Source organism: Rhododendron vialii, chromosome 11a, assembly GCF_030253575.1.
Source record: "Rhododendron vialii isolate Sample 1 chromosome 11a, ASM3025357v1".
Lineage (NCBI taxonomy): Eukaryota > Viridiplantae > Streptophyta > Magnoliopsida > Ericales > Ericaceae > Rhododendron > Rhododendron vialii.
The window spans coordinates 7,004,476-7,014,462 of NC_080567.1; the positions used below are offsets into that span (position 1 = coordinate 7,004,476).

The 9,987-nt window shown below is 41.9% G+C and overlaps 1 long non-coding RNA gene across 1 annotated transcript; it reads right to left on the reverse strand.

Moving 5' to 3' along the window:
* Positions 1-4,677: 4,677 nt before the first annotated feature.
* On the reverse strand, positions 4,678-6,768 carry LOC131307801 (uncharacterized). The gene is made up of 3 exons (XR_009194233.1): positions 6,666-6,768; positions 6,431-6,548; positions 4,678-5,571 (listed from the first exon to the last, which is right to left on the reverse strand). It is a non-coding gene; the product is annotated as an uncharacterized LOC131307801 (long non-coding RNA).
* Between the last annotated feature and the right edge of the window lie 3,219 nt (positions 6,769-9,987).

The window sequence follows — 9,987 nt, forward strand, 5'->3', positions numbered from 1 at the left end:
TGTTTTGTACCGTATGGATGTACTCGTACAATATTGTACCCTTTTGGTGTGGTTATGTACCGTATGATGGTACTCCTACGGTATTGTACCGTTTTAGTGTGATTTGGTATCGTATGGATGTAAACATATGGTATTGTACTATTTTGGTGTGGTTTGGTGCCGTGTAGAGGTTGTCGTACGTATTGTACCGTTTTCGTGTGGTTTGGTACCGTATGGAGGTACTCGTACGGTATTGTTCCATTTTGGTGTGGTTTTGTACCGTATGGATGTACTCTTACGCTAGTGTAGCGTTTTGGTGTGGTTTTATATTGTATGGAGGTACTCGTACAGTATTGTACCGTTTTGGTGTGGTTTGGTACCGTATGGATATACTCGTACGGTATTGTACCATTTTCGTGTGGTTTGGTACCGTATAAATGTTCTCGTACGGTATTGTACCATTTTTGTGTGGTTTGGTACCGTATGGATGTACTCGTATGGTATTGTACCGTTTTGGTGTGGTTTGGTACCGTATAGAGGTTCTCGTACGGTATTGTACCTTTTTGGTGTGATTTTGTATTGTATGAGTACTCCTACGATATTCTACCGTTTTGGTGTGGGTTTGTACCATATGGAGGTACTCGTATAGTATTGTACCATTTTGGTGTTGTTTGGTACCGTATGGATGCACTCGTTTGGTATTGTACTGTTTGTGTGTGGTTTGGTACCATATAGAGGTTTTCGTATGGAATTGTACCGTTTTAGTGTGGTTTGGTACCGTATGGAGGTTCTCATACGGTATTGTACCGTTTTGGTATGGTTTTGTACCGTATGGATGTACTAGACGATATTGTACCGTGAACGTGCCGATTTGACCGGTATAAACCAAATTCAAACCCATGAGCGTCTCCGGGAGAACTATAGGCACCACATTCCTCCGAGTTCCCATCTAAGTAGCAACGCTCACTAGCAAGGGACTAACTTGTCCATTTGGGGACACCAGCAGATAGGCGGCCAGGACATAGATTGCCAAGGCAAACCGACGTCGGGCCTGCACTGCAATGTTCTCCGTATTACCTTCCAAGCCGTACCATTCCATTAGTCTCATGACATTGAGCTAGCCACCATTTAGCAAGCTCTCTGCTGCCCCTCGGGAAATGTTAAGGAAGGACTTCAGTAGCTTAGACATGCTCTGACGATACTGCGGCACGATGATTATGCTAGAGGCGAAACCTTGGAGGTATGCTTGGAACTCCTCCATTATCGAACACTTCTCGTTATCTCAGAATCTGAACACGTGGACATCGGGATATCCCAGAACCGTAAAGCTGCCTTCAAGATTTTGGGGTGAAGCCTCATGTTTTGAAGGAAACGAAAAGCAGCCAGGCCGTGGGACCGAAAAGATAACCAGTCTCCTACAACAAATGTTTCTAGCCATGGACCGATCAAGATTGGCAAATGGTTCACCATTATGGATGCTGTGAAGGCTTTGGTTATTGGAGGTGTAGTTTACTTTTGCAGTGAACATCTCCATTTTATAGCCAAAAGATATGAAAATATCCTTCCAAGGTGAAATATCAAGGCAAAGGTGGCACACTCCCTTCAATGCAAGGTTGCACCTGTGCTCTGTCTAGAAAGTTGTGCAGGACGACTACGGGTGATGACGAGGCCTTTGGCCCATTAGTTTTAAGTATGGTCAAAAGTGGCAACTGCAGTAGGACTACATCTACATGCGTCGATATAGGATCCGCGCGCGCATATTATGTTACACGCGCATTGGTTTATAGACCACGCACACTGATTTGATTTACACCAGCAAAAAAATAGCCTACTGCCTTGGGCTGTGATTTTTCACTTTTCGTCCTAGGCCTTATTTTGGACTTTTTAACACATCCACCAAGTCATCATGGTTACACACGACTGTGTCAAAGCGTTGGTTCCGCAGTTTTGAACCAAATGAAGGATTCAGACCCTCGAAGGGGATTTCAAGCTATGATTAGTATTTCATAGTATCGGAATTAGTTCTTTGAACTTTTTGGCAAGATTCTTCATGCTGTACATTCCGTTCTTTTATTGAACAAGCCAGGCATAAACGCTTTATAGTAGTTTAAAGAAAACATCAAAAAGCAAAGGGAAAATGCTTGAGAATGCCCAACGGCCCTCAAACTTATTCTAGAATATAATGAGATTATCAGAAACTCAGTAGTAACCCCCTGATCTTGCTTTAACTTCTTTGTGAAGCTAGTTTACATAACGGCTCTCCAGCCATGTTGTGAAATTCGAAAGGGGTCCCTCATGTACTCGATCACTCCAACTGCACCGGTAGTCGTGTAGTGTTCGAACGTTGAAGTTGGGAAGTTATAAGTTCTCAATCCCAGCCCGATGCAAGCCCTGGCTCATGCCAAGTTGACAGGGTATACGGCCCGGGATATAGAAAATAAAGCTCGCCAGGTCGGCGATTACCATTCTTTCAAAGCCCGCGGAATTCACTACCCTGTTTGGCAAATCTAACCAAGGGCACCTCTAGACGATGTCTTCTGACTGCATGTCATTCAGGGAAACGAACCATTCTTGTATTCCTTGTTCAGGATACAACATCTGTCTTTCAAACATGCGTCTTGGAAAGTGTTTCCAGCTCGCCTGTGGTGCTTTGAGCAAATCCTACCTTGTCTGAAAGCCATATAAATATGAGTGAAAAGACAAGTAAGGAACCAGATAAAGCCTGAGTAAAAAGACAAGTAAGGATCTAGAGAGAGCCTTGTCCGAGAGTCGAGGTAAAATGAGAAAGTGCAAAAACCAAAAAAAGGTGAGCTGAGAGATATCCATACCTAGAGGAAGAGTGGGCTACCGCTAAATGCATTCGATTGGCCTACGCGGAATAAATCCAAGCCCATAATGGTTTCTGCAAGGACTATGGGGATTATATTCTTTCGAGCCCCCATTTGGGAAGCAATGCTCACACGTTAAGGCTGATTTTTCCGTCCGCAGGAACCAGCATATAAGCAGCCAGTGCAAAAATTGAAAGCGCAAATTGTCAGTGAGACTGCTCGACATAATTTTCCAAGACTTCGTCCCGGCCGTACAACTCGATCAGTCGTGCAACATCAAGTTCGCCGTCATGAACTATAGTTTATGTCAGCTCTTCAGAAATGTTGAGTGTCATCCGCAAGAGATGATTCATACTCTCTTGAAGTGGGCGGACAACAAGTACATGAGAGTTGGCAAAACCTTTGAGATACGCTTGAAATTCCTCAACTGTCGGGCACAATTCATCGTTGTCGAACTGGAAGACATGCATGACTAGATCCCAGTATGAAAGAGCAGCCCTGAGGAGTTCAAGATGTGGCCTCACATGTCGAAGGTCTCGGATGGAGGCCAGACTTCGTGATCGGGAACTCGCCCAATCGATGGTTTCGAACCTCGCTAACCAAGGTTCAAGCAAGGTTGGTGTAGGGAGGTATTCCCGAATAGGCAGAAATAAGGCCTGAACACGCGGAACGTGGCACAACAGAGATAACCGCCGAGCAGGACGTTGGTCGGAGATTCAGGAAAGTTATACTAACTCTTGGTCCAGTAGACATGAGAAGTTATTGGACCAAGTAGTTTGTTCGGCAATAAAAGAGCCGAACAGGAGGAGAGCTCCTGAGTAGATATTGGTCTAAGTAGTTGATAAAAGGACTAGTTACATGTGAAGTAAAACTGGTCCAGGCAGTCTGTTCGGCGATGAGATAGCCGAACAAGGAAAGAAATCCAATCAAGTGCTGAAGCAGAGGGAATACTCTAGGAGGTTCCAGAACAATGATATTCTGTAAAGATATGGGATCCCGAGAATGTAGGATCCAGAAAAGATACCCAACGGGAATGGGATATTCGGCCAGTTATGGAAAAGAGTCCTAAAAGGACTAGGGTAGTGAACTGATAAGGGAACGAGAATCCAAGATATCCTCGGTTTCCTATACGAGATAGGAATCCTAAGGCAACAGGGATGCTTGGGCGGCAAGCATCTATGATTCTATAAATACGAGGTAAACCTAGAGGCAAAAGGTATGCAAAACATTGCATTCATACGATACTTCCTATTGATATTTAGGGTTTTCTGCTAAGTACGTGAGACTAACTTAGGCATCGGAGGGCCTTTGCCACGAGAGGCAAAGGTGCACTCACCCCTTGTCTGTTTTGTAGATTAGGGTTCCGACGAGAAGCTAGGCTTTCGGTCAAGAAGCACGTGAAGCTGTTATACCATCATATTGCTATTTACACAGGGCAGTTTTTGTTCACTTACAATTAGGACCGTCTATGGGAAACGAAAGAGTTCCCTTTGAAATACGACCATGGTGGCAGTAGATCCAGCAACACCACACGTCTCTAACTTCGCTGGTATATGAAAACTTTTGATATTCACCAAAACTTCTGATATCTGTGCTAATCCTTAGATGGTAACAAAGTGGTGGATTAGGATGTTCACCATCTATATATATGAATCTGAAAAACTAATGGATTAACCGCCATAAGACATCTATGAGCAATCATACTCGTCTTTTCCTTCATCAGTTCATCACTAGATAGTTAAACAAGTACTCTAGAGCTTGTATTAAATAACACAGTTCATACACATACAAAAAAAACCCATCAAACACATATATCCATTACTACATAGTCAAATAAAAAAATTTATCGAACAAAAGAAACATAAGAAGCAAGTCTCTGCTACTAAGAGTACCACAATTTCAACATATAAACTAGGCAACAAATTCTTATAGCAATTAGTTCTTTAGGAAGAAATATCATCCACCTCTTTAACTTCAAACTACGATATCACAGTTTCATAGTTTACTAAAAAGTTTGTTCGGGCAGCCAATTCTAGCTCCAAAACAGGACCCACATCGTCAACAACACAATTGTCGATCCTTTTATAAGTGTTCAATTTACTATAATTAGTTTCTTCCAAAGAAACGCCACTTGCCTTTTAACGTCCGATCACACGGCAAGCATTTTTATTGGTCAAGTTTACAGCAGAAGTACAATTAAAACACCCATACAACTATGACACTAATGCACTTAGCCGTAATTTCAATACACATAGGAAGCATTTTTAATAAAATGGGTATTTTAAACTCAACCCATGCACTTTCCGTGGTCCTAATTTCGACACACATCGGAAGCATTTTTATCATTTGCAGAACTACCCTTAGAATACCCGTTTAATGGCTCCTTGTAACCCAGTTTGCCTTAAAAATGAAAGAACTACATCAAGAACTATGAAAAATTATGCATTGTCCTCGTGTCTTTGACTCGATAATTAAAAGAATCTGACACTTAAGCAGTAAGCACATGACCGTTCTAGACACTTGTACCAGGGTCCACATAATATTATGTGACAGTACACTTTTTGCACTTTTCTGTGTCCTAATTTTGTTTGCCAAGTAGAATCATGATTTAGAGTGAAAAGCAGGACATACCCAATCTCCAACTACAACAATCACTAGTATTCTAGGCTAACGAAGAAGGCACTTAACCAGTACAGAATATCCGTCAATCAGTGCAAGAGTGAAGCTCCATGGGATAACTAAACCCATTACCGTCACCAAAAAGCTGCAAGTAGAACCGTTACGTGGATAAAATTAGGGAAATGTTTGCATTATTACAACACAGATTAGAAAAAGCCAAAATCAGGGCAACACACATTAGGATATCCTCAAATGGTTAACAGACAGGAAGCTGCAAATGTGAAGTGTTCCATTTTCTTCTCTTATATCTTTGTTTCTTTAAACCAATTCATGTAACCAGCCTCAATCGGTTGAGACTTAAGACTCGGTTTGATATCATTGTTTCTTGGCAGGTAAAATAAAAACACTGCACAGAAAAGAAGAAGAAGAAAATGAGAAACATATGGTAGAAATTGCAGTTCGATTGCTCGACAAAATGTCGCAATGAATAACTCTAGAAATTTCTGATTTGTAGGTTTGTAATTTTGTTTACCCATTACTCCAACGGCTTTATGTCCTCGTTATGAGAACTTAACACACTTAGCAACTTTCTCTAGACCCTTAACTAGCCAACACACTATCCCTATTACGATTGCAACATGGATAAAAAGAAAAAAAAAATAAAGATGGTTGCATTGATATCTCCAAATTCAACCAAAGTAAAGATGTAAGCAATCAACTGAAGAACATCTATTGATAATCGAACACACAGAGGCACAAATGATTTGAACAATCACATAAATCCTAGCCACGCACACTAACTAAATCTTTTATAAGCCTAGATTGGCATGCAAAATCGGGTATTATAAAGGGGAGAAAATAGAGTACCCATGTGATTTTTCTAGGGAATCATATGAAGAAAATATTAACAAACCAAAATGGCTTGAATACTGAGATTAAATGGAACAGCTACTCCCTTGTATACATCCTTATAGAGTTGTAGTACTATGTACTCACTCTCATACCTATTTGAAAGCTTACAGAGGTTTGGAAGATCCAGAAGTACTTTTTACCATTTCTTTTCCTTGCCTTTTTTTCCACCAGAAACCACCGCACAAACCATAGCCGACAAAGGCAGCAATCCTTGATACAAAACCCTAGATGGGAAATGAGAAAATTAGGGCCTGTAAATGGGGGATTTGCAAATCGAGTATAAGCATACATATATCCATACAAAGGAGGGGAGAGAGAGGATAATACCTGGTGGGGGAAACAACTACGAGAGATGCGCATCTAGAGGCGGGAGCATCGGGAGCCGTCGCAACTCGGTGGTGCTAGCGGTGGTGGAAGATGTCGCTGTGCTGGCAGTGCTGTTAGCTACCCATGGCAATTTTCGGTCGCCAGGGGTCGAAGATCTGATGGAACGAGAGAGAGAGAGAGAGAGAGAGGAGATGTACGCCTCCATCTCTGAAATTTTTTGTAAATAGCTGTGCGATTAGCTCACAGAGGAATGGGGCTCTTGTTTTTTTGGGGGGAACGCTATTATTGAGTTAATGAAACGCTATTGCAAATTGGGCGCGAGTGTTTCCTTCTTTTTCTCCTACCAAACGCTATAATTGTATCCCTATAATAGCATTTCTAAAAAAATGCTATCAACTAATGCTATTAAAACTCATATTTGTTGTAGTGAGTGTTGCAATTTTTCAAAGCTCTTGGATCTCATCATCTTCTTTGTCATAGCCATTTGGCTAGTATAGAGTTTGTTGCCATCTTATGGTGTAGGAGAAGCACTAGCTTGAGTACACAGAAGTTGAGATGTCTCAAAATACTTGTTTGCATATCACCACAATCACATGGTTGCTTGATGTGTAGTTTTGGCATTTGCATTGGCCTCTTGGCATGCACAGTTGATTTGTCTACATGAGCACCCCACTGTTTAGTCTTATCTAGACATTTCCATGGGCCTCTTTGGCCCGCGCATTTGATTCGCTTTCATGTCTTTGTGGTTGTTGTGGTTATTTGGTTTTGCATTGGTCTCTTGATCTAATACTTGATTTTTGTCTTCACTACTACATGTTGCTTGCATTATGAATGTGTTTGATTATCTGTTGGTGTGATGCCTTTTGGCTCTGAAGAGAAAAAAATAGGCAATATCTCTTGATACATTAGGTCTCTCAACCACTATGCCGCTTGACATTGCATCTCTCGATGTATTGGATCTCTCGACCACTATGCCTCTAGGCAATGCATCTCTTGATGTATTAGGTCTCTTGACCTAAACACCTCTCGGTGTTGTGTCCCTTGACGCCTAAGTCTCTTGACCTACATGCCTCATGGCCTTACATCTCTTGATATGTTGTGTCTCTAGACATGTTGCGCCTCCTGTCCCCTAAATGATATTGTGGTGTACTGTGTCTCTTGACGTATTTTACTTCTTGGCATCCTTTAATGTGGTATGACCTATTTTACTCTAAGCATTCTATTAACAAAATAATGTGCACATACCTCTTACACCGTTGTGTCTTGAATAATATAGCTTGCAGTGGTTGATGTCTTTGTTGCATGTCACTTGACATATGCTAATCACATGTCCAACGATTTGAAGCATGTAGTAGAATAAGTGTTACATTCTAAATTCCAAATAGAGTGCATTCCCTTGAATGAAACCTGGTGCTACACTCATAAGATTCACTAGTTGAATGCATTTTGCTATCAAATATACCCTATGTTTGCATTTGAAACAGGTTACAACCGACTCCTCAGGCTCTTGCCTTACGATTGACACCGGCTCTATGCCTCGGTTCCATCACGTTAAGCTCCAAGCTCCAACTCCTCAGACTCTTGCCTCATGACTATAATCGGCTATGCACCTCAGTTCTCTCACCTCTAGCTATTGGCCTTGTGCCCCCCATATCTCAAAGCCGACGTCCGATTGTCTTTAGTATATGGTTAGGATTCCACCCAATTACATCAATTCCTTCTAGCTCATTCGCAAGGATAGGTAATTCTACCGAGCTCCACTCAGTCAAAGTAAGAATGATCAAGAAAAGCAAACGACTCACCCACTGTGTATTGATCTACCCTAAAATTCTAAAGATGCTCTCTGCAAAATTTCTCCGGCAGCCCCGCGCTCCTTCAACTACTCTCCGCCAAAATCCTGGCCTAGCCTAGGTACGTCGCACTACGGCTCTTTAAGCCTGAAGGTATGTCTTCTTTCTTTAACCTTCTAAACTTTTTCTTTTTATTGCCCTCCGAACTACGATTGGTCTGAATACGTAGGCAGCCTCCCGGCCCGACCATAACAAAAACCTTTTTCAAAAAAAAAAACCCTTGGAATAGTGGTTGGACCAAATTGAGTTGCTTTTACAGCTTTGACTCTTACTTAAACATGTCTCGCGATCCGTCTAAGTTCAATCAAAGAGGGCATCTGTAGACACCCCAATTTGGCCTAACAATTATTTCAAGTCCCACCTTGGGGACCATCCTGATGATGAATGGATACAGTGATTGCTGATTGACTTCTCGTAAACCCATAGACATTTGGTGAATACTTTTAGCCACTTAGAGGACCCAATTCAGAGCCAAATAGCCTTTCAGACATAAATACAGCATCCTAGGAAAATACATCTATCAACCGTAAGATCCACTCTTCGGCCACCAGATCTATTCGTCAGCCACCAGATCCATTCCTCAGCCGCAAGATCCATTCTTGGCCCACCAGATCTATTCCTTAGCCACCAAATCCATTCCTCGGCCGCTAGATCCATTCCTCGACCGCCAGATCATCTTTTTCCAGAACTCTGGAGTGTTATGTCAGTTGTTTGATCAACGCAGCAAAACCCTAGCAGCCTTTTTCCGATTCTTCAAGGTTACGAAAAGAGATTTGACCAAAGATCTTCTAACCCTATACTACCTTGTTGATTCATGCCATTTGATTGCCCGGAGTGAGTCATCCCATGCCTATATAAAGAGGCCTCGAAATTAACATTCAATTCCTCCATCTCATAGCTCCAAGCTCTGTAGAAATTATCTCTCATATCCTCTCTACAAAAGCCCTAAACCTTTGTGAGCAGCCGCATCCCAAGCGATCAAACCCCGAAGTACAAACCCTAATCCTAGGGTTTCGAGAAGAAGATCAGTTAATCACCCTCAATCCTAAGCAATCAAGCACTGAGGGATCAAGGTGGTGAAGCCCAGGGGCCTATGGTTTGATTCATCTTTTGTTTTTATACTTTAATCGAATTATTTTAATTCCTGATTAACTCTTTGTTCTAGTGTGAGGAAGAACATCGGCTGGGGAATCAATCCTTCGGCCGATACATTGATCCAGTGGGATTCCTCGGCCGTGACATCAATTCACCGGCTGAGGGATCTATTTGCTGGGACATATTTGTTTTCTGCTTATTCTGATGCATGCTTTTAATTATCGTACTGGCTCACCTTATCAACTGTTAAAGGCTAAAAACCAGATTATGTGTTAGAATTAAATAAAGCAAATATACATTGTATGTCGAACGATTATGGGCCAGTCTAACGACTGGGCAAAGAGGGGTGCCTAACACCTTCCCCTTATTGTACTCTT